This window comes from Streptopelia decaocto (assembly GCF_964273445.1).
Source record: "Streptopelia decaocto genome assembly, chromosome: 18".
NCBI lineage: Eukaryota > Metazoa > Chordata > Aves > Columbiformes > Columbidae > Streptopelia > Streptopelia decaocto.
Window position 1 is genome coordinate 11,032,595 of NC_138673.1, and position 20,075 is coordinate 11,052,669.

General features: G+C 53.2%; 1 long non-coding RNA gene across 1 annotated transcript; it reads right to left on the reverse strand.

Annotated features, from left to right (window-relative positions):
* Positions 1 to 11,697: 11,697 nt before the first annotated feature.
* Positions 11,698 to 14,599, reverse strand: LOC309447831. Its single transcript, XR_014185673.1, has 3 exons — positions 14,568 to 14,599; positions 13,586 to 13,626; positions 11,698 to 11,780 (listed from the first exon to the last, which is right to left on the reverse strand). It is a non-coding gene; the product is annotated as an uncharacterized lncRNA (long non-coding RNA).
* Positions 14,600 to 20,075: the final 5,476 nt, after the last annotated feature.

The window sequence follows — 20,075 nt, forward strand, 5'->3', positions numbered from 1 at the left end:
CAGAACAAAACAGACGCTACCTCTGAGAAAAGAGCTTAACACTTGAGTGTTTCAACTGTCAAAGAACAAGGTGGAATCCAGAGGCTCCATTAAACCGCGGCCCTGCTCCCCCCCGCATTCAGGGCACACCCCACTCTCCCGTGGGGCCAAACACCAGCGAGGCTTCACCAGACCGGCCAGGAGCCGGGAGCACGAGCCCCCGGCAACGCGCAGAGCGCGGGCGCCCCAGCCCCGCTGCCCCAGCGCTGCCCCAGACCTGCTGCCCCACCGCCGCCCCAGCCCCGCTGCCCCAGCCCCGCCGCCCCAGCCCCGCCGCCCCAGCCCCGCTGCCCCAGCCCCGCTGCTCCAGCCCCGCTGCTCCAGCCCCGCCGCCCCAGCCCCGCTGCCCCAGCCCCGCTGCTCCAGCCCCGCCGCCCCAGCCCCGCCGCCCCAGCCCCGCCGCCCCAGCCCCGCCGCCCCAGCCCCGCTGCCCCACCGCCACCCCAGCCCCGCTGCCCCAGCCCCGCCGCCCCAGCCCCGCCGCCCCAGCCCCGCCCGCCCTCCCAGAGCGGGGCAGGGGAAACCAAACAGGCAGATCTTACCAGAACAGGCAACACGGAGACATCGAAAGCATGAACGTCATCACCAGCCTCCATATGCAGCTCAGCCATTCCGCACTGCTTTATTAATGTTCCATTACACCCATTCCTCCTAAAACCTGTTACTCACTGCTAAGACCAAGCTACCACTCTACTACAGCAACATTAACCTCCATAAAATAATTAAAGGATGGATTATCAGCATGAGACCTTACGTGTCACCTCTCTGGGACCTAATGTGTCTTTCAATGGCCTCGAATATAATGAGATGTTCAAACAGAGAAAGTTGAGTTACCGCTTCTCTCAGTTGTGACACTTACTCAGCCAGAAAGATCCAGCTTCTCAGCTGCATTCCTTATAATTTACTTTTGACCCCGGGTAGTTGAGAGTAATCTTTAAGGACGCTATCCCTTTGAATTTCCTTTTTATATTAGCATTTAATTACTCTAACAAATTTCCAAATGTACAAATTATAATGGACTGTAAATCAGCTCTTCCCCTTTGAACCACAGTGTCTCAGAGGAAAGCATTTTTTAGCCTGCCTTGTGCTCGGAGCAGCACATGCAGCTCTCCCCCGGCATTCGCTCTTGCTCTTTTCTGCATCTCGTTATTTGCGACGAATGCTTCCCAGGTCAGAAGCTTTTCCTGTTGCAATAATCAGCCCAACACCGTGGCCCATTCAACCTGCAGGGCTCTCCGGTGGCACCACTCCGCTATTTTTGTTACAAATACAGCAACTCACATGCGTGTCCAAGAAAATGCAAGGAACATGTCAGAAAGTCCATGATTTCTGCACGTAGCCACCGTCAGTGGATGCACGCTCCCAACCACGGCACCTGCGGGACCGCACAGAGAACAACGGCTGCTCTCGGTCACAGGAACCGGTGTCAAGCACTCCCATAAATGAAAAGGTTAGAGTGCATTATTAAAATGAAATGTTTTATGCAATAGTTTAAATGGTGCAATAGGCCCACAAATTTTTAAATTAAATCAATTCTAATTAATGCTATTTCATCAAGCCGGTCTCCCCACCCCGCTGTTTCCTGCAGAGCTGCATTTCTGGTTCGGGGACCCCCGTCCCCTCCCCGCCGTGGAGCCCCCGCGTTGGCCCCGCTCCCCCGGGACCCCAGCAGGACCCCCCGAGGCCCGGGGCTCAAAGCCTCGGCTGGGCCTCCCGCGGGTCCTGCCGGCGCAACGGGAACACCCGCCGGCCCGCCCGGGAGCGGCCGTGCCACCGCGGGCTCTCGCGTTACGGACAAGCAGAACCGTTTCCTCACGCGGCCGTGGTGGCGACATCCTTCAAGGTCAGTTCTGCACCACTGGAGTGGGTCGGAAGAAATACTGCGTAGCTGGAGCAGCTCCTGCATACACGCATTGACTGGATTACAAGCAATTATCATAAAACCACTGCAGAGGCAGAACAAACGATCACAGCCTTTGGTTTTTTAAGATATGTCACAAGTCTGCATTAACGTATAATGCTTCTAAAATAAAGCACTTAGCACTGGCTTAGCAAAATTATACAGCTCATTTCGTAGAAGAAAATTCATGTCACAATGGATAAAATATACAGATAGGGAAATGATTTAAAGGAAACACCTTGCTAATGACAAGAACATTTCTTTGACGAGTAGGGTTATAAAGGAGCGATCTGAAGTAAAACTGCATCCTTCATGAAGCATCAAATACGCTGGAAAATAAACCAAATCTTCCATGCTGCCTTACCCTATTAAAATGATGTTCTGGAAAAACGTCAAATGTGTGCGAGTACGCGCCGTGCGACGGCAGCGGGTCCCGCGGCCCCCGGGCACTGCTGAGCCCCGGCCCCCGGGCACCACTGAGCCCCGGCCCCCGCACCCCCAGACCCCGGGCACCGCTGAGCCCCGACCTCCGGGCACCGCTGAGCCCCGGCCCCCGCGACCCCGGCCCCCGGGCACCGCTGAGCCCCGGCCCCTGCACCCCCAGACCCCGGGCACCGCTGAGCCCCGGCCCCCGCACCCCCGGCCCCCAGCCCCACCGAGTCCTTTTGTTACACGACCGCGCAGAACGCTGGTTTTCTCCAGAACTGTATTTCTTTCACAGTCCCTCATTTAAACGGATTCCAGCGTGCCTGTTTGATGCCGCTCTCCGTTCCAGCAGAGACTAAATCAAGCTTTGAAGTTCAGTGAGAAATCCCGATGGCATAAGACTTCAATGCTATTTCCTGAATCCTGGGGAACTGCAGCAAGCGGGAAGCAAGAGAAAAGAAACCGCTCTTCCCTTTCCCTGTTTTCCACAGCCTGATCCTGAAATGGCCGACTTTGAAGAGAACCTTAGCGCCTAACTTTATGCATTATTCATATATACTAAAACATGTAAATACAGTTTTCAAAGGTTAAAAGAAAACTCCTTTTCTGGACAGGTTACGATTATTTAATATTAATGATGTAAGTTGCTGTGTCAAAATATTAAACAGCACATAGTGGAAAAAAGTGACCTAAACTAAGCGTGTACTTTTCTCCTCGGTACAGAACATCTACACACAGCCCAGCACCGGCAGACTACGAACGTGCCGAGGTCCTTCAAAGGAGGGCAGGATTCGGCATTTTGAACTGTGTAGCTGCCACTTTCCACTCAGTCCGTAGCTCGTCAAAACATCTACTCGCAAGGATTTTCCTGGCATAGTTATAGTCTTAGAGAATCAAGCAGAAGCAGTATTTCAGTTTTCAGGATTAATAACAATTTAGTCCCAAACAGGAGATAAATGAAGGGTTTGTGTTTGATGACCACACCAAACAGGACGCCCGGGCGCACAGCACAGCGCCGTGTCCGGGCCGCAGCGCCGGCCGTTGCTCACCGAGAGCGCGGGGCCCGCGCCGCCGCATCGCGGACAGACCGCTACTTGCTTTATAGCACATTTGCTACTGAGAAGGTCAAGCTGGTATAAATTAGAAAAAAATGTCTTTCCTATTCAGAGCACTGGGAAAGTTAACTTTAAAGGATGAAATTCACTTTCAAACCAAATGGCAGCACTAGCGTCTTCATTTTCCAGTTCGCTAAGGTCAATTTTGAATGTTTAAATTGAGCTGCATTAGCTCAGAAGGCCAATAAAGATCAATTTGCTAGACAGTTTCTCCCACACCCTCAGGACCCTCGGTACAGGAGATGCCCTCCCGCAGCACCTCGAGCTACCCGCGCCCACCGCTTCAGGGGAGCGGAAACGCCGTGGCGAGCGGAGTTCAGCCTGCACAACAATGCCCATTCGAAAGCCAAACAGCTCCCGGAGGAAGGGGCAGAGACGTACAAGGTGACTGCGCACGCACCTCCCAGCGGGGTGTTCGAGGCCCCGGCTGTGCCCATGAGCGCTGCACCGTGAGCCCTGCGCCGTGAGCCCTGCGCCGTGAGCCCCGCGCCGTGAGCCCCGCGGAACGAGCCGCCAGGATTCCATTTCTCTACCGAAGGGTGAAACAGGCCCAAGCTCTAAGCATGCATCTATTTCTTCTAATGCTCATTCAGAAAGGAGAGAGACAGGAAGTTCTGCCTTTGACAGACCATCCGTGAACAGGATTAATCCCAATTGCCAGGGACAGAAATGCTGTTAGGCCACCCAGCCCAGAACGATGCGCAGGGACTCCCCGGGGCCCCAGGACGTTATCTGGTGCTCCGGCTGGTCTGCCTGCGAGTTCGTGCCGGTGACCGTCACCGGTACCTCGGCAGCTCTCCAGCTCACCGCGCCGCTGGAACAATGAACAGCCCCAGGGCCCGCGGGTTCTGCGGCCCAGGTCACCGAGCAGCCCCGGGAAGGCGCCGAAGGAACGTCCCGCACCCTTTCCCGCTCTCGCAGAAACCGCATTTGGAAAAAGGGCACGTTCACAGCATCCCACATTGAGACCCAGACTTGGAAAAGGCCCTACAGCTGCCAAGGCAGCATTCATGAAAAACAGCAGTTGAGCTCGGAGGACATCAGCCTGACAATTTCAGTTTATAGTTGGTGGCTTTTTGAGCAACTGAAGGTGAAGCAAGATCCCTTGTGGGCCGGTTTTCTTCCTCAGACTAACGACGTTCACGGACACACGAACTGTCCGCTCCTCTCTCATTTAAAGTAGCAGCAATACGAGAGTAAAGAGGGTCAACAAATTAAAATCTCAAATTTCTTCTGGGACAGGAAACAAAACTTCCTGCTCGTATCTACAGCAACATTAAAATTAAGTTCTGAGCTTTTTTAAACATAGAGATTCGTTACAAACACTTATACAACCTCTATCTACTCTCCACGTACAGCAGGCACAAAGTTATTTTCAATGTACTTTCTGCATTATTTGACCAAGGACTGTTAATCACGTTTTGTTTGCTAGTGCTGTACTACACGGCCGGTCAGAACTGGAACAGAGGATGCGAAGCGCCCACTGATGTTCTCGGGCTGCCGAGAAGGACTCTCGGCGCTGTGATCGAGCCAGCCCAGCAGCGCGCCGCGCCGGCAGAGCCGAAACGCCGTGCTACCCACCGCTCCCGCGAGACCCACGCGAAGGGCAAACACAGCCGAGCTGGAAACCGCCACAGCATGAGCACCTGCGCAAAGTACCTTCAGTCAGCATCGAGCAGAGTGGGACTCCCAAACCACTTGTTTCCACAGTTTTATGAGAACCGATATCGCTGTTTGTACTGACCTCCAAAAACACGCACAGGCCTGCATCAACAGCGTTCAGAAATGAGTTACCTAGTGTCAGAAACAAAAATTCCGGTCCATGCTGCCAATTTTATCTGTATTAGAGCACAATAAAACTTAAAAAATAAAAGAGCAGATTTTATTTAACTAATCTAAGAATTAATTAAAATAAAGATTTGCTGTCAGTCGTGAGCATCAACAAACCAAAACAACATCATTCTAATAACAGCTTACTACATTATTTTTCTGCTAGAATACAATATTGATTGGAAATCCTTGGGATGGAACAAATTGAATATTTGAGCCAATTTAACAACTGTTTACTTACAAACGCAGACATGTATTGTTTAATCTGAAGTGACTCCATCGGCACGTCCCGGTGCCACCGCGGCGCAGGCGCTGGACCGCGCGGCTCGGACCCGCCCGGCCTGTCCCGCCACGGCCGCCGGGCCCGGTTCCAGCTGCGATCCGGCCCCGCGGAGCCAGGGCCGCCGAGAGCCGGGCCGGCAGCCGCGTCCCGCGGGGGCGCCCGGGCCTGTCACCGGGTCTGTCACCGCGGGGGCACCCGGGTCTGTCACCCGGGTCTGTCACCCGGGCCTGTCACCCGGGCCTGTCACCGCGGGGGCACCCGGGTCTGTCACCGGGTCTGTCACCCGGGCCTGTCACCCGGGCCTGTCCCCACTGGGTCTGTGCCCGCGGGGTCTGTGCCCCAGCCCCGCTCTTGCAGCGCTGCCTCATGTTGTGTCTTCAACGAGAGAGACACAAACGCTGCTCAGCTGCGACGGTGCCGAGTCGCTATCAAAGAAACACAGAAATAATCCCAATATCCAGAGACCAGTGACCCCGTTTGTGGCTATTGAATTCACTGCACCTCGGACTTAAATTTCCAGATTCCACAGCTACAACTTCATCGGTGTCAAGGTCCCAGGGTTACGAGCTTTTATTATCTTAATTCAACAAAACACTTTTCAATCAGCTTGCTGGAAAAAAGAAAAAAAGAAGGAAAAACAATCACACCCAACAAGAGACAAAAACTTCATCTCCCTTCTGAGCCGCAGTGGCACACCCCGGCCCGAGCAGCGTCCTCTGCCCCCGGCACCGCGGCCACCGCCTGTTCGATCGGCATCACAGAGCACAGAGCAGCCCCCCCAGGTCTTAAACAGCCAGGGACGTATTTAAATCAGAAACAATAGCGCACACACGCTCTATAAATCATTTTTAATGTGTCAGCAACACGCAGAAAGCTCAGAAGGCAGCTAAAGCCTCTGACAGCGTCCACATTCAAATCGCGCCTGCTTTCGTAGGTTTTATTTCTGTATTATTTATGCTGATTTAAAATGTACTAATATTACCGAGCCAGATTGCAGACTTCCAAATTAAACAAGTAACTGCACGGTAAGAGGTGATGGAAATTAACAGAACAATACCACAAAATACCAAATCAGCTTACCTACACGAGCCATGCATAGAACACACGTTTTGTTTTAAACACAGCAGAAAGACCTGGGATGGGGTGGGAGGGCCGGGGTCTGGGCCAGCATCGTCTGGGCGGGCTGGGGCGGCACGGCCCGCACCCGCCCGCAGGAACCGACACACCACACCCGCAGCACCCGCCCGCAGGAACCGACACACCACACCCGCAGCACCCGCCCGCAGGAGGAACCGACACATCACACCCGCAGCACCCGCCCGCAGGAACCGACACATCACACCCGCAGCACCCGCCCGCAGGAGGAACCGACACATACACCCGCAGCACCCGCCCGCAGGAGGAACCGACACATCACACCCGCAGCACCCGCCCGCAGGAGGAACCGACACATCGCACCCGCAGCACCCGCCCGCAGGAGGAACCGACACATACACCCGCAGCACCCGCCCGCAGGAACCGACACATACACCCGCAGCACCCGCCCGCAGGAACTCGACACATCGCACCCGCAGCGCCCGACCCCGCATACCCGCCACAGCCAGGCTCGCAGCCAGTGGCGCTGCTCTATTACTGAGCCTTTGGTCTCACAAGGAAAGACCAAGCACGTTTTTAGTAGCGACTTGTCTTAACACAGGCTTTAAACCCTCAATTTATCCCTGTCATTGCCAACGTTTAGCTTAATCTGTTGCTCTGTCTCTTTCTTATTGCTAAGAATCCCAAAAGGGTAAGGAACTGATATACATAAAGAACTGAACTGCAATTAATACAGGCTCTTGCTAATTTTTCCAACACATAGCTAAAACATTTTAACTCGCTATTTTCTCATCGCTAAGACTCCAGAGAAAATGCTTCTACATATTGATTTTTTCTGCAGGTTGGTGTTTATCACCCACCACGGCTGTGCCAACGTCTGCAAGCAATGCCTCCACCTTCCCAGAAGTAAATATTTCAATTAAAATGAGATGCAATTTAAATATTAGCGTGAGGTTTCCAAACAGATTTCAATAATGCCCCAGCTGCACAGTGCCTTGTTCTTGTTTGGTTCATCTTCTTAAAGGGGAACACAAAAGACCAACCACACAAATTCACGTTCTCTCAACACAACACCACTACCAGGACTAACAGCACAACACACAGCGGCAGAGCGGCTCCGGGAAGGGTCCGTGCGGGAGGGACCCTCTGCTTCCCCACGGCCAGCGACACCGAGCACGGGCCAGCGTCCTGCCAGCCCGGCTCAGCCCAGGCGCCACGACAGCTGGACTTCTAGTGCTGGCCCAAGGCAGCTCAACCTCTAAGCACCATCCTTTTTTAACAAGGTCATTGAAAGGCTTGTTACACTGCCCTAGTGATCTGAGCCTTTGCTCCGGCTCAAAGCTTTCCCAAAACTAAGATCCAAAAAAACGGAAACATTTTACTTACAGAGCATGTAGAGACCCAACACGCCTGCAAGAGCCAGTGGTCCTGTGGTTCTCCAGCACTTTCCACTTCATCAGGAGTTTCCTCAAAGCCTCAGGCACAGCAAAAGCACCATCAGGAGCCCCTGCCCACAGTGGGGCAGAAAGCAGGGGCTGCCCAGCAGCGTCCCCGCAGCAGAGCCCACCTACGGCAGGGCAGCAACCCGCTCGGCCACCGGCACGGTCCTGCGGGCACAGCGGCCAGAGCGCCCAGCCCGGCCAGGGCCCCCAGCCCGGCATGGGCCCCTGGCAGCCCCTCCACCCCCAGCGCTGGCAGCTGGGCCACGGCAGCACCTCGTTTAGGAGACCGGCCCCAGCTGGGCCACGGCAGCACCTCGTTTAGGAGACCGGCCCCAGCTGGGCCACGGCAGCACCTCGTTTAGGAGACCGGCCCCAGCTGGGCCACGGCAGCACCTCGTTTAGGAGACTGGCCCCAGCTGGGCCACATCAGCACCTCGTTTAGGAGACTGGCCCCAGCTGGGCACGGCAGCACCTCGTTTAGGAGACCGGCCCCAGCTGTGAACACCACCGGTCCCTCACCAGCCCCAGCCTCTTGTTCTCACCTCTGGACTGCGAGGTGGGGGAGACATTTCTGAAGTGAGTAAACGCTTAATGCTGATGGGAAGTAAAAGGGCAACATTCCCTTCCTGTGGTGACTGATCAAAGGCAGGAGCAGGAACTTTTGGGCATGGTGTTATTAAGAACAACTCTGGCTGATCCTGTGCTTTGTTAGGGCTGCGTGGCCCCGTCCAGAAGGATCTAACACCAAGCTCGGTGCTGAGGACTGTGAGCCCTGGGGCTGACAGCAAAGCCACGTCTGCAGCCCGAACAAAGCCAAGCGACCCGGCCCGTCAGCGCTTCGGTGGAAACCGAACCTCGGGGACCTGTGGCGATGCCACGTCCTGTCCTCACGGCCGCAGCTCAAGCCCTGTTACTGCCCCACTGTGTTCCTGACCTCCCTCCACAGCTGTGACGCATCGCGACAAGGGGAGACAGGACGGGGCACGTCGGGCAGCGGGGGGGCCAGGGCGGGACGGCCCGCGTGGCTGAACCCCGAACACAGCTCAGTGCCAGCCTGTTCCAACAGCAATGTCACCAAAACAGAGCCACGGCCGCAGGAAAGAAATGGATCGATTCAGTTCATTAGGCCAAGCCGAGCTTTCTCACGTCGCCTCATTTTCTCCCAAATTAAAACCAGCCTTTTGAATATTTTTGTCACTGAACAATGTTTTCTTTCTAAGAACTCACTGCAGAAATAACTGCACTGCTATCTGACAGGCTTAAAGATAAGGGGCCATTTAGTCTCCTTCTGGCACTGGCACATGCTTTGCATTTCCCATTTGTGCTACTAATTCATTAGTCCCCCATATCTGCGCCCCATTCGGGTTCCTTCCCTGCCGTTTTCCACACCAAGCAGTGCTTTGTATCATCCCAGTGTCTGCTTATTGACTAAAATAAACAAACTCTATAAAAAAGTCCACGCTGTCCTCTTCTGCTTCAAAAATAACCATGTTTCTTTCTATCCTGAAACCGTAATTTACCACGTGGTTGAGAAAGATGCTTTAAAGAAATTATATTTTTCCTTTGTGAAATCTCTATTTTTATACCTCTTAATTTTGATGTCGATGTGGAAAGGGACAGGAATGATTTTCCCGGCAGCGAGCAGCTCCAAGACAGTCTGTTGTTCTCCTTGGTGAGGGGCGCGGGCGCTGCCCGGAGAGGGGCTTCCCTCCCCACAACACTGAGACTGGCTTCCTGCTGAACACCAACACAGCAGCCCACGGGCTGTCACGGGCGCGAGTTACACACAGCTGCAGACCTTCATGACCAAAGTGCCCGTTGTTCCCTTTCTGCACAGCACTTACACTGGGGGTAGTGCTGCCAGGAGCCAGCCTGTCAACACCTGAATTAAATAACTTTTAACAAAAGCCATGAATGGTTTTTAGCAGTCATGAGCACGTCTCCAGCAGTCGATAAAACACGGCTGCTGCAGCGATGGAAGGGCTCCAGCCACAGCAGGTGCTCGGGCTGTCGCAGCGATGGAAGGGCTCCAGCCGCAGGAGCTGCTCGGGCTGTCGCAGCGATGGAAGGGCTCCAGCCGCAGCAGGTGCTTGGGCTGTTGCAGTGGAAGGGCTCCAGCCACAGGAGCTGCTCGGGCTGTCGCAGTGATGGAAGGGCTCCAGCCACAGCAGGTGCTCGGGCTGTCGCAGCGATGGAAGGGCTCCAGCCGCAGCAGCTGCTCGGGCTGTTGCAGTGGAAGGGCTCCAGCCACAGGAGCTGCTCGGGCTGTCGCAGCGATGAAAGGGCTCCAGCCACAGCAGGTGCTCGGGCTGTTGCAGTGGAAGGGCTCCAGCCGCAGGAGCTGCTCGGGCTGTCGCAGCGATGGAAGGGCTCCAGCCACAGCAGGTGCTCGGGCTGTCGCAGCGATGGAAGGGCTCCAGCCGCAGGAGCTGCTCGGGCTGTCGCAGCGATGGAAGGGCTCCAGCCACAGCAGGTGCTCGGGCTGTTGCAGTGGAAGGGCTCCAGCCACAGCAGGTGCTCGGGCTGTCACAGTGATGGAAGGGCTCCAGCCACAGCAGGTGCTCGGGCTGGCCCCCACGGCCCAGGCACGGGCACGCTGGGTGTCCCGCGCTCCGCAAACAGACCGTGGGAAGAAGCCAGCCAGCTCACCAAACGACGGCTCTGTTAGTCCGCAGGTAGCACAAAGGTGCCATATAGTCCACGTTCACCAAGGTACGTTAAACGTGCAGTCAACCATTGTTAAAGGGTGAAGAGGGCATGCGGAAGTGCGTCTGAAGAATGCTCCTGAGAAAAGAGTCTCTGGCTTGAGGCCTGCACTGAGCCATTAATGGAACTCAACTGGCAGAGCATGCGCTCCTTTAGGGCCACGGAATACCTGCAGTCACTGGAGATGCAACCGAGTGGGCCTTACCTTATACGCATTATCTCTGTAATATCTGTATCAGACCCATTTAAGGCAAGAGAAGAATTAGCAAACACAGCAGGGAATCACAGCAGGAGTTAATAGCCCCTGGGGAAATCCTTTTCCAAATGGCTCCTAGAAGGAGGCGAGACTTGTGCGATAAGGGGCTAATAACCAAGACTATCTTGAGTGAAATGATTTTAAGGAGAGGCTTTGGGAACACCGACCTGGCTCCTGTATGGACTGGTTCTCATGTCTCAGGGTCAGAAGGAAGCGGGGGAGCCTTTCGTGGGCAGCTCTGAGAGGTCTCTGTCCTCCCCGGGAGCCACATCTGGCGGCATTTCTCTCTGGTCCTGCGCAATGTGCAGTTATTTCTTCGTTTCTTTTTACAAGAACTGGAAGTTCAAATTACTGCTGGGAGGCCTATGTAAATAAACGGCAGGTTCACCTGTTAGTGCCTGAAGCCCCGCAGAGCCCGAGCAGCAGCCCCGCAGGGCCCAGGGGCTCCCCAGGCGAGCGACGCGTGCTCCAGGGCCCCCCGTGCGCCCCGCGCTCCGGCTGCTACAGCGCGAAACGGGCCTGTTTCCACATTGCCCACGGGTGTGACTCCCAGTGCCCGTTCTCCGCTAACACCCCACACCACTGCAGCTCCCAGCTTACCTCCTCCTCCACGAAAAATGACACAGTTTTGCTGTGGCAGAGAAGGGTCAGAGCTGCTTCCAGCAATCGGTCCGAAATGTCCTGTGTCCTGCAAAGACACACACACCAGAGGGATGCTCAGTATGGTCAGGGGTGGCGACCCCTCCAAAGGAGTCAGGAACGCCACCGGCACTGGAAAAGCAACCCGGTATCTACCATTTTACTCTTTATTGAAAATATTTTGCTTTCCCCTTCTTTGATACAATTAAATTTACTGTAGTGAATTGGCATGCAAAACTGCCCTCTTCATACGCATTTTTGTTAGATTACTCTATAATTAGTACTAACATATTGTACTTAGAGCTTTTACTGTGCTTGATGGTTCCATCAACATAACCTTATTGTGATCTACAGCAGTAAGGATAACAATTAAAATGGTATTACTCAGTTTTAAACAGCCACTGACAAGCTCTACCCACATTTATAAGCATCGTTTCACTTGTGTTTAGCCACATCCATAAAGTCTATCAATATTTCTACACAGGCTTTTTGCAGTGTTTTCCCTGTGTACAGGGCCACCCCATGGTGGCCAAGGACAGCCAGAGGGATCTGAAAGCCCAGGGCAAGCACCGACTGCAGTGTTCTGTTCTCTTCAAACAAGACACACAGACTGCGCCGTTCACCACTTCGCAAGCTGGGTTTGACCACCAAGGACGTGAAGGGAGCTGTTATATTTGCTAAACACGCCAGCGTTTAAAGCCCATCCCATCAAAACCCACCATAAAGTAATTGTAACGTTAGCATTCTGCGCGGCTGCTGGAAGCCGCCCACAGAACGTGCTTGCGCAGCGGTGAGCAGCTGGCAAGGATGAGCTTTCGTGTCGTGCCTGGCCAGATCTGCATGTCAGGAGGGCGGAATAAACGACAGGCTCTAACAAACGATAGAAACACGGGTTAAGGTTTGCAAAAGCATTTCTCCCTGCACTGCCGGTGAAGCGAAGGGTGGCGTTGAAACACCGAAGCCTCCTCTGAACAGAGCGGAAAGCAGGAGAGGCCGAGCAGGAGCAGCAGCCGCGCCGCCAACCGCCGGAGCAGGGCCCCGAGCCGCAGCGCTCCGAGTGCTGCCAGCAACTGCCACAGCCAGAGCGGCCTACGGTCAAGCTTCCAATTACACCATTTTATGGCCTATGTTGTCTAAATTAGGTGCAATTTCAGGTCCCTTGGCTGCTGGGTGCCCGTGTGGAGACACCGCAGCAGGGATGCTTGGTGCTGCTCCACCTCCCAGCCATCACAGGTGAGGTGTCCGCGGGACCAGCAGAACACAGAACACAGCAGAACTCCTCTTCTGGAACCGCATCCAGTCACACGGACCCAGCCCTTAGAGCCAGGCCGAGATTTAGCCCTGGGTGGAAAGAGTATTTATACATCTACTTCATGCAAGCTGAGTGCAGGACCCACCATAAATAGGTAGCTTAACACAAAATTACTTTCAGAAATGAAGTGTTCCATTTTTCATACGGAAAAGGAAACCCATTTGAATACTAACAGCATTCGTCTTTCCCAAGCAGCGGTGCAGGCGGGAGGAGGGGGGAACTGACCTCAGTTCTGACAGTCACATCACTTTGCAGTTCAAAAGTTATTGGAACGTTTCAGAGCATAATGCCCAACAATTTGCATTCCAGATACCTTCCGTACAAACCGAAGTATTGCTAAAGGTTGCACATCTCAGCTTTAATGCTTGTGCCCTTTTCTCAAATTAGCAAAACTGTCAAGCTCTGATGAGATCATATCTTTGACACAGAGCAGAGTTATGGTAACATTCATGTGTGATCTTATCCAGTACAACTCCCATTTCCATGGAATTAGAAAAGGAAAGAAAGTCTCATTAAACTGTATTAAAGAATGTGATACTCACCTGCAGCTATAGGAATATATTTGAGCACTATATATCACAGCCTGTGAAAAGAAAGTAGAAAATGAAAATTCAAAAGCAGCAACAAGGATCTAAGCAATAGTGTAATACAATCCCAGCCACAATTTAGTGCTGATTATAATTCTAGGTTTGTAGACATAACTGAAGGAAACCAGATGAAGTTTGGGGGACTATTTCCACATCTATAATTTAAAAGGGTGCCTATAGCAGCTGAGGATCTGGCCTCACTTGTGAGAGGCAGTGCCCGAACAGGGTATTTTGCCTATAATTTGACAACGTCCACAACACACTGAAATATCCTCCCACTTCCTCGGGGAAGGATGATGGAGAGCGCAGAGGAGCAGCAGGGACAGCAAAGCCCCGGTGCAGGACGGGCAGGCTCCGTGGGGACGGCAAAGCCCCGGTGCAGGACGGGCAGGCTCCGTGGGGACGGCAAAGCCCCGGTGCAGGACGGGCAGGCTCCGTGGGGACGGTAAAGCGGCACAGCTTGGCTCCCACTGGTGTTCGTACCAGCCAGGTGCTGATCAGGCCGGTCACTGATCTCGAATAGGCCTGAGATCCCTCTCCAAACGGCCACGCACCTGTAACAAAGCCCTGGCTGCGGAGGAGGGGACGCGCGGCCCTGCAGAGCCGCCGCGCTGCGGCCGCCCCCCCCGGGAACCCCCGGCCGTGGGGAGCGCGGGAGGGAGAAACATCCGAGCGATGGAACGCTTTCCTCAGCACCTCCCGGCAAAACCCACTTGCCATTCAAGGTTTTTGCAGTTAGAAAGCGTGTAATTTCCCACTTCTGGTGCATAAAACCGGGAGGCAGGCTTTCCCGATCCCCTGCATCTTCGCTATTAGCCTGCTGCTTTCACACAACCCTCTCCATGCCAAATGAGCCCGGCTGCGTGTTCCCCATGCCCAGATCTGAACTGCCACGCAGTAATTGCAGGGCTGGCAACGAAAACATTACTGAGCTCACCGTGACGGACGCGTCCCCAGCGCGGAGGAGCAGACGGTGTGACACGGGACAGGGCCCGTCGGCAGAGCCACGGTGGCGAGCGGCAGCGGCGCCGGGCTGCGCGGGGCAGCTCTGGTGGCGCCAGTTGTGCTCTGACCTCTGCAAACGAAAAATGAGCAAATGTGAAACACGATTGAAACATACGCACAAAAGGAAAGACAGCAGTTATAGTTTCTTATTTCAACCCCCTTCCAAAAACTGTGGAAGAGAAAGTTGTGTTCTTCTTGTGTGAGCCCGTGGAAAAGGAGAAGTGAAAAAAATACAGGAGGATTACAAAGGAAGGCAGAAAAATGTTAGCGGGGAAAAAGCTGTCACGAGATCCAGGGCTGTCCCAACCCTGACCAGCACGGACTCACCCGGCCAGCACAAGGGGGAGCCCGCTCTGTGAGTCCTTCATAAAGGCCAAGTGGCTCTTTTTGAGCGCCTGAGGCAAAATTAATTGCCACTTCTGAAAAGCCAAGGTGGTGCACACAGGCTCACACACACGGCACTGGCACAAGACTCAAAAGTTATGGAAAACTTGATTCAAAAAAACAACCCCATGCACTTTGGGGAGAAAAAGGGAATTCCGTTAGATATATGTTCTCGATGACGCCCTGATGCAGCAAACTGTGGAAGTCGGGCCCGCAAACCATCCTGGTGGCTGAAGTTAAAGCTGAGCTCGCCTTGCTGGGCCGGGGACAGATTTAGTGGCAGGGGACAGCCAGGCCCTTGGCACGGGGTGCTGGCCGGGCTCCATCAACGCGCAGCCAGCAGCCCATATATCTGCTGTGCTCCGCGTCAGCCGCATTGACCCCTGGCTGCTCCAAGGTGGGAGTTTTACATATTCCATTATCAGGGGAGAACATTTAAACAAAAGCCGGAAATAGAGCAGAGACGAGAAAACTGCTGATCTATCAAACCAGGGCGGATCGGAAAGCCACTCGCTGTATTTATTCCCAGTTGCTCACTGTGCATTTACAGAGATAGCACTTAGAATGAAAAGTTGCACTCCATTGAGAAGACAGCCACCAAATCCTCTGGAGTTTCACAGCCCGTCTGACAGGACACGGTCTGACGGGTTGATGTCAGGAGGATTTTGTCTCAATCAGGACGCTGCTTAAGGCCCCAAGCGGGCAGAGCGGGTGGAAGGAGGAGCGGAGAACACACAGCAGAACACAAAGCAGGATTACGGGCAGCTGCTCCCAGAAATAAAAGCAGAAAAGTCATCACCGAACCTGATTCCCTGGGGATGTTTCCCAAAGCCTTTTGGGAGCGGTTGTTAGGGCAAGAAGACTGGAAAACAGATAAAATGCCAATTCACCCAGTTTGGGTGAGTTTAATTTCTGGGTTAAGAAGTCTCTCAACAGTCACTGCCAGCGACTAACTTGCCTTCTGCTAGTCCCGTGAGGTGCCCAATAGCCAAATTACCAGCTCTTTATTCCTCAGTAATAGCTGGACTCTTTCAAAGACAGACCTCAGTTCAGAGAAGCTCACGGGGAAGTTTAATGGTACATTAAATTATGCTGAATTACACAGGAATTTTCATGGATTTGCATTTTACATTTATATTAATGCCAGATGAGTTCATTATGATTCATCTAACAATAACGAAAGCTAAAGGAATTAGTAATGATCATGATATTACAACTATGCCACAATCCTGGCTCTGCAATTTCAGTCTCCTGTTTTCTACAAAGACACAGAATTGGTTCCTGTCACCGAAACGTGACATTGTCCTGTAACCATCCTGACCTGCATCTGACTGCTTTGAGACCTTCATGGGTTTTCTGTGCACACACAGCTGGAAGCCCTGCTCAATTAGCATCATTCCAGAGCTCACACTATCTGAGAGATCACCCGTGGGCCTTTCCCAGCTGCTGATTTTGCTCTTTCCCTTGGGGAGGGGAGGGGAGGGGAGGGGAGGGGTGCTGCCCACCCCCTGCCCTGTCCCTGCCGTTCCCCCCCAGCTCTGCCCTCCTTCTTTCCAGCTCATTGGAAAGAGGGACTGAGGCGCAGAGCAGACTGGAACTGAAATGATTTTGTAAAAAAAATCTGATTTGCTACTTTTAACGGCAAAATCCAAAATTTGAGACTACGGAGATGTAGAGGGTGGGTATATATGGAATCAAACCAGACATTCTTTTTCCTGATTCACCTTAAATGAATTTCTCAGATATTGACTGTCTTTCTTAGAATGTAAATGGGTCTTCTGACAGTACAAGTGTGACGTAACGTGCTGTCAGTGTTTTATGATCATGTCTTCACTCCCGTACATTTAAAGGATGTGGTCTAAAATTTGCTTTAGGTAGGAACATAGTTTGAAAAAACCTTGGAAAAAGGTCCTGTCCTCATAACCCCTGTAATAGCAATTCTGTTCCACTCTTTTGCTACATTATTTTGCTTTCTTAATGCTGCTTTAAGCCCTTTTGGCAGGAACAGCTAATAACAGCTTGGAAAAATTAATATGTATGTTAGACGGAAACATTCTATTGTTTCCATGGATACCAGCGCAAAATCCCTTCTGTGATACGTCTTGCTGCAAAACGTTTAATCAGCAGCAAAAGAAGCCAAATACCTGCAAAGTGGAGAAAAAGTTAAAAAATCCTATTACACCGCGGAGGACCTTTCCCGGCCCGGGAGCGGCGCGCCGGGCGGCGGCTGCGCTGCCCTTGGTTATTCGGGGCTCTTGTTTCGTAGCACCCAAGGCCGCCTCTGGTACCCCGGCCCGGGAGACGAGGCCCTGGGCCTCGGGGCTGCGCGGGCGAGCGCTCCAGCACCGCTCGGCCTGCTGAGTCAGCAGATACTCCAGGGGAGCGAGGGGGCAGCACGCTGCCCTGCCTCTCCCCCCACGGACCCCCCGTCTGCTGCATCTCCCGGATGGACAAAACACTCCCAGATCGGTGCACAGGAACTGCGAGAGATAGATAAGCGTTCTCCAGCAGAAACACTGCCTATTCGGTTGCAGTTATCTCAATTAAATTATGTCCTGGAGTGAGCGCTCAGTGATTCTGACAGTGGTGAATTTCAAAATCAACTGGATTTCCTTTTGCTGGGCAGTATTTCCTCCTGGGCTGGCAGCTGTTCTGAACGGGATGCTCCTTCTCCTGGCTGTTATCTCCCGTCTCCTTTGCACCACTGACACGAGCGCAGAGCGCTGGAACAGCAGAGTCTCCTGCGGGAGCCCCCGCAGCCCCCCGGGCGCCACCCGCAGGGCCGGCTCGCGCACCGGCGCTGGTTTAGCTGGGCCTGGCGAGGGGCTCTGGACAGGTTACTGGCTCGCACTGATACCCTTCATTGAAAATCAGGGGCACCAAAGCGCTTCGCTCCTTACTAGAGCACAGGCTTGTTAGGAATATTTAGTGATATGAAAATTCTTACAGTACCCAGCAGAAACAGTCTTTCTGAGACATTCAGAATAGCAAAAGGTTAAATTAAACTTCCCTGCTGCAGCATAATCAGGAGATGGCCAGAGAGTCTTCATGTTATCGTGCTGTGCACACTTAAATTAGAACAGCGAAGCGGATTTTATATATATATAGCATGAAGATATTATAATACATAGACCTACCACCTCTCTCCAAATGGCCTCCTCTTCCACTTCTGACTGAGTCTGGAACTGTTAGAGCTTGATTCAAAGCTCACTGAAGAAAACGTGCTTTTCCTTTCAGAAAATGGGCTTTGTATGGCCCCGCAGTCCCCTCCAAACGCCGGCAAAATGCTGGTGAACAACCAGTGATCAGGAGAAAAGCAAAAGCCCTCACAGACGTGTCTATTCCATTACAGACTACAGGTACCGTTGGCATGATGGATGTGACACCATTAACCGCTGCGATGAGCGGCCTGTGAGAACGGGACCAGGGCCGACCACAACCAGTCTGTGCCGCACACATCCTGCGCCTGGTACCTGGTACAGCGAGCGGCGCCTTCCGCAGCAGATGCCAAAACACGACCCAGGGAGCGGAGCAGGGCTCTGCGGGGGCTGCGCGCCGGAGCAGAGACGCCAGCGAGTCTCCTGTAGGGATGGCCGTGACCACAACCACGACCGCGACCATGCCCGCCCTCCTCCTTGCAGCCGGGGCCGCTGCGGCTGCGGTCAGGGCCAGCGCCGCCCCGCACAGCACGTGCATCACACACCAAACAAGTGACCTGGGCCCGGAGCACGTAGCTGGTCACACGCTAACCACACGGAGCATTCTCTACACGCCACTCTGTCAGCACGGAGCCGGCTGCGCCTGCCCAGCAGCACAGCGAGCGCCCGAGCCCCGGCCGCGGGCAGCGACGGGGACGGCTCGCGGCCTGCAGAGCACACACCGGCCGACACTGCGGCGCAGGCTGCCTGCAGGTCTGACCCCAGCACGGGAGCTCACAGTGTCAATAAACAATCACCATGCTCCCAAACAAGCAATTCAGGCAATGGCAAGTGGGGAATTCCAGCAGACAATGCAATTACTCTGTTAACTACAAAAACCGCTATAAGAAACTACTGCAAGGAAGAAACAGCAACTAAGGAAAAGCCAGGGCTGTGTGCTTCAAGACTTCTGTCTGTGGGCTGGCATTTCGGGTCTCTCCTGCACACCCCAGCCAATCGAGGGCTGGGATGAAACTCTCCCCCCCTGTTCCGCCCGGGGGAGCAGGAGCCGCAGCCCCGCGGAACAGCGAGCCCTCGAGCCCTCGAGCCCTCGAGCCGGGGCAGCGCCCGACACTCCCACGGGCTCTCGTGCTTCACTATGAGTCACGTTGCACATCCTGCTTCAGCTACTGAGAAGAGCTGCTTAGCTGGGAGAACTCAGAATCCATCCGCTCATTATGCAAGATAAAATAACTCACTTCAACAGGAGCTGACATGGAGCCCAGAGAAAGAGCAGATCTGTGGAACGGGGGCTGTTTGATCCGTGCCTCGCTGGCTGTTATATCAGCTCCTCTCAGGAGATGAGAAGGAATATTAGCCACGAAATTACTTTCCAGTTAGTTCAAGCTGTGTTTTGCAATGCTGATTGAGGTGGAAGGTGACAGAAACAATTGCTAAATATCAATAATATTATGTACACAATTAAAATGCAGCCAAGAGTCTTTTAATACAAAACAAAATGAGGTTGTGAGCCCGCGCAGGGATTCAGGGATGCTGCTAGGTTAAATCTTCAACTCAGTGGAATATCTGAAAAATGTAATTTTTGCCTCCTCCTCTAAATCCCTTTTAATATTCACAATTGCCTTCTTTGTGAGAGATTTCCAGCTCTGAAAGTTGTTTGAGCTAAGTGGCTAAGGATTATCTGTAATAAAGCACTGTTATTCGGGACAAATCTCTACAGACATGTTTACTAAATAACTCTGATATTTTACAGAGTAAGTTACACTAATTACAACCACAACAGCAACAAAAATAGGTGGTGAAATGTTTCAGTCATGGCCATCGTAAAGGAAGAAAAAAATCAATGTCTTCTAATCCTGCCTGCGAGCGGGAGCAGGAGCAGGAGCAGGAGCAGGAGC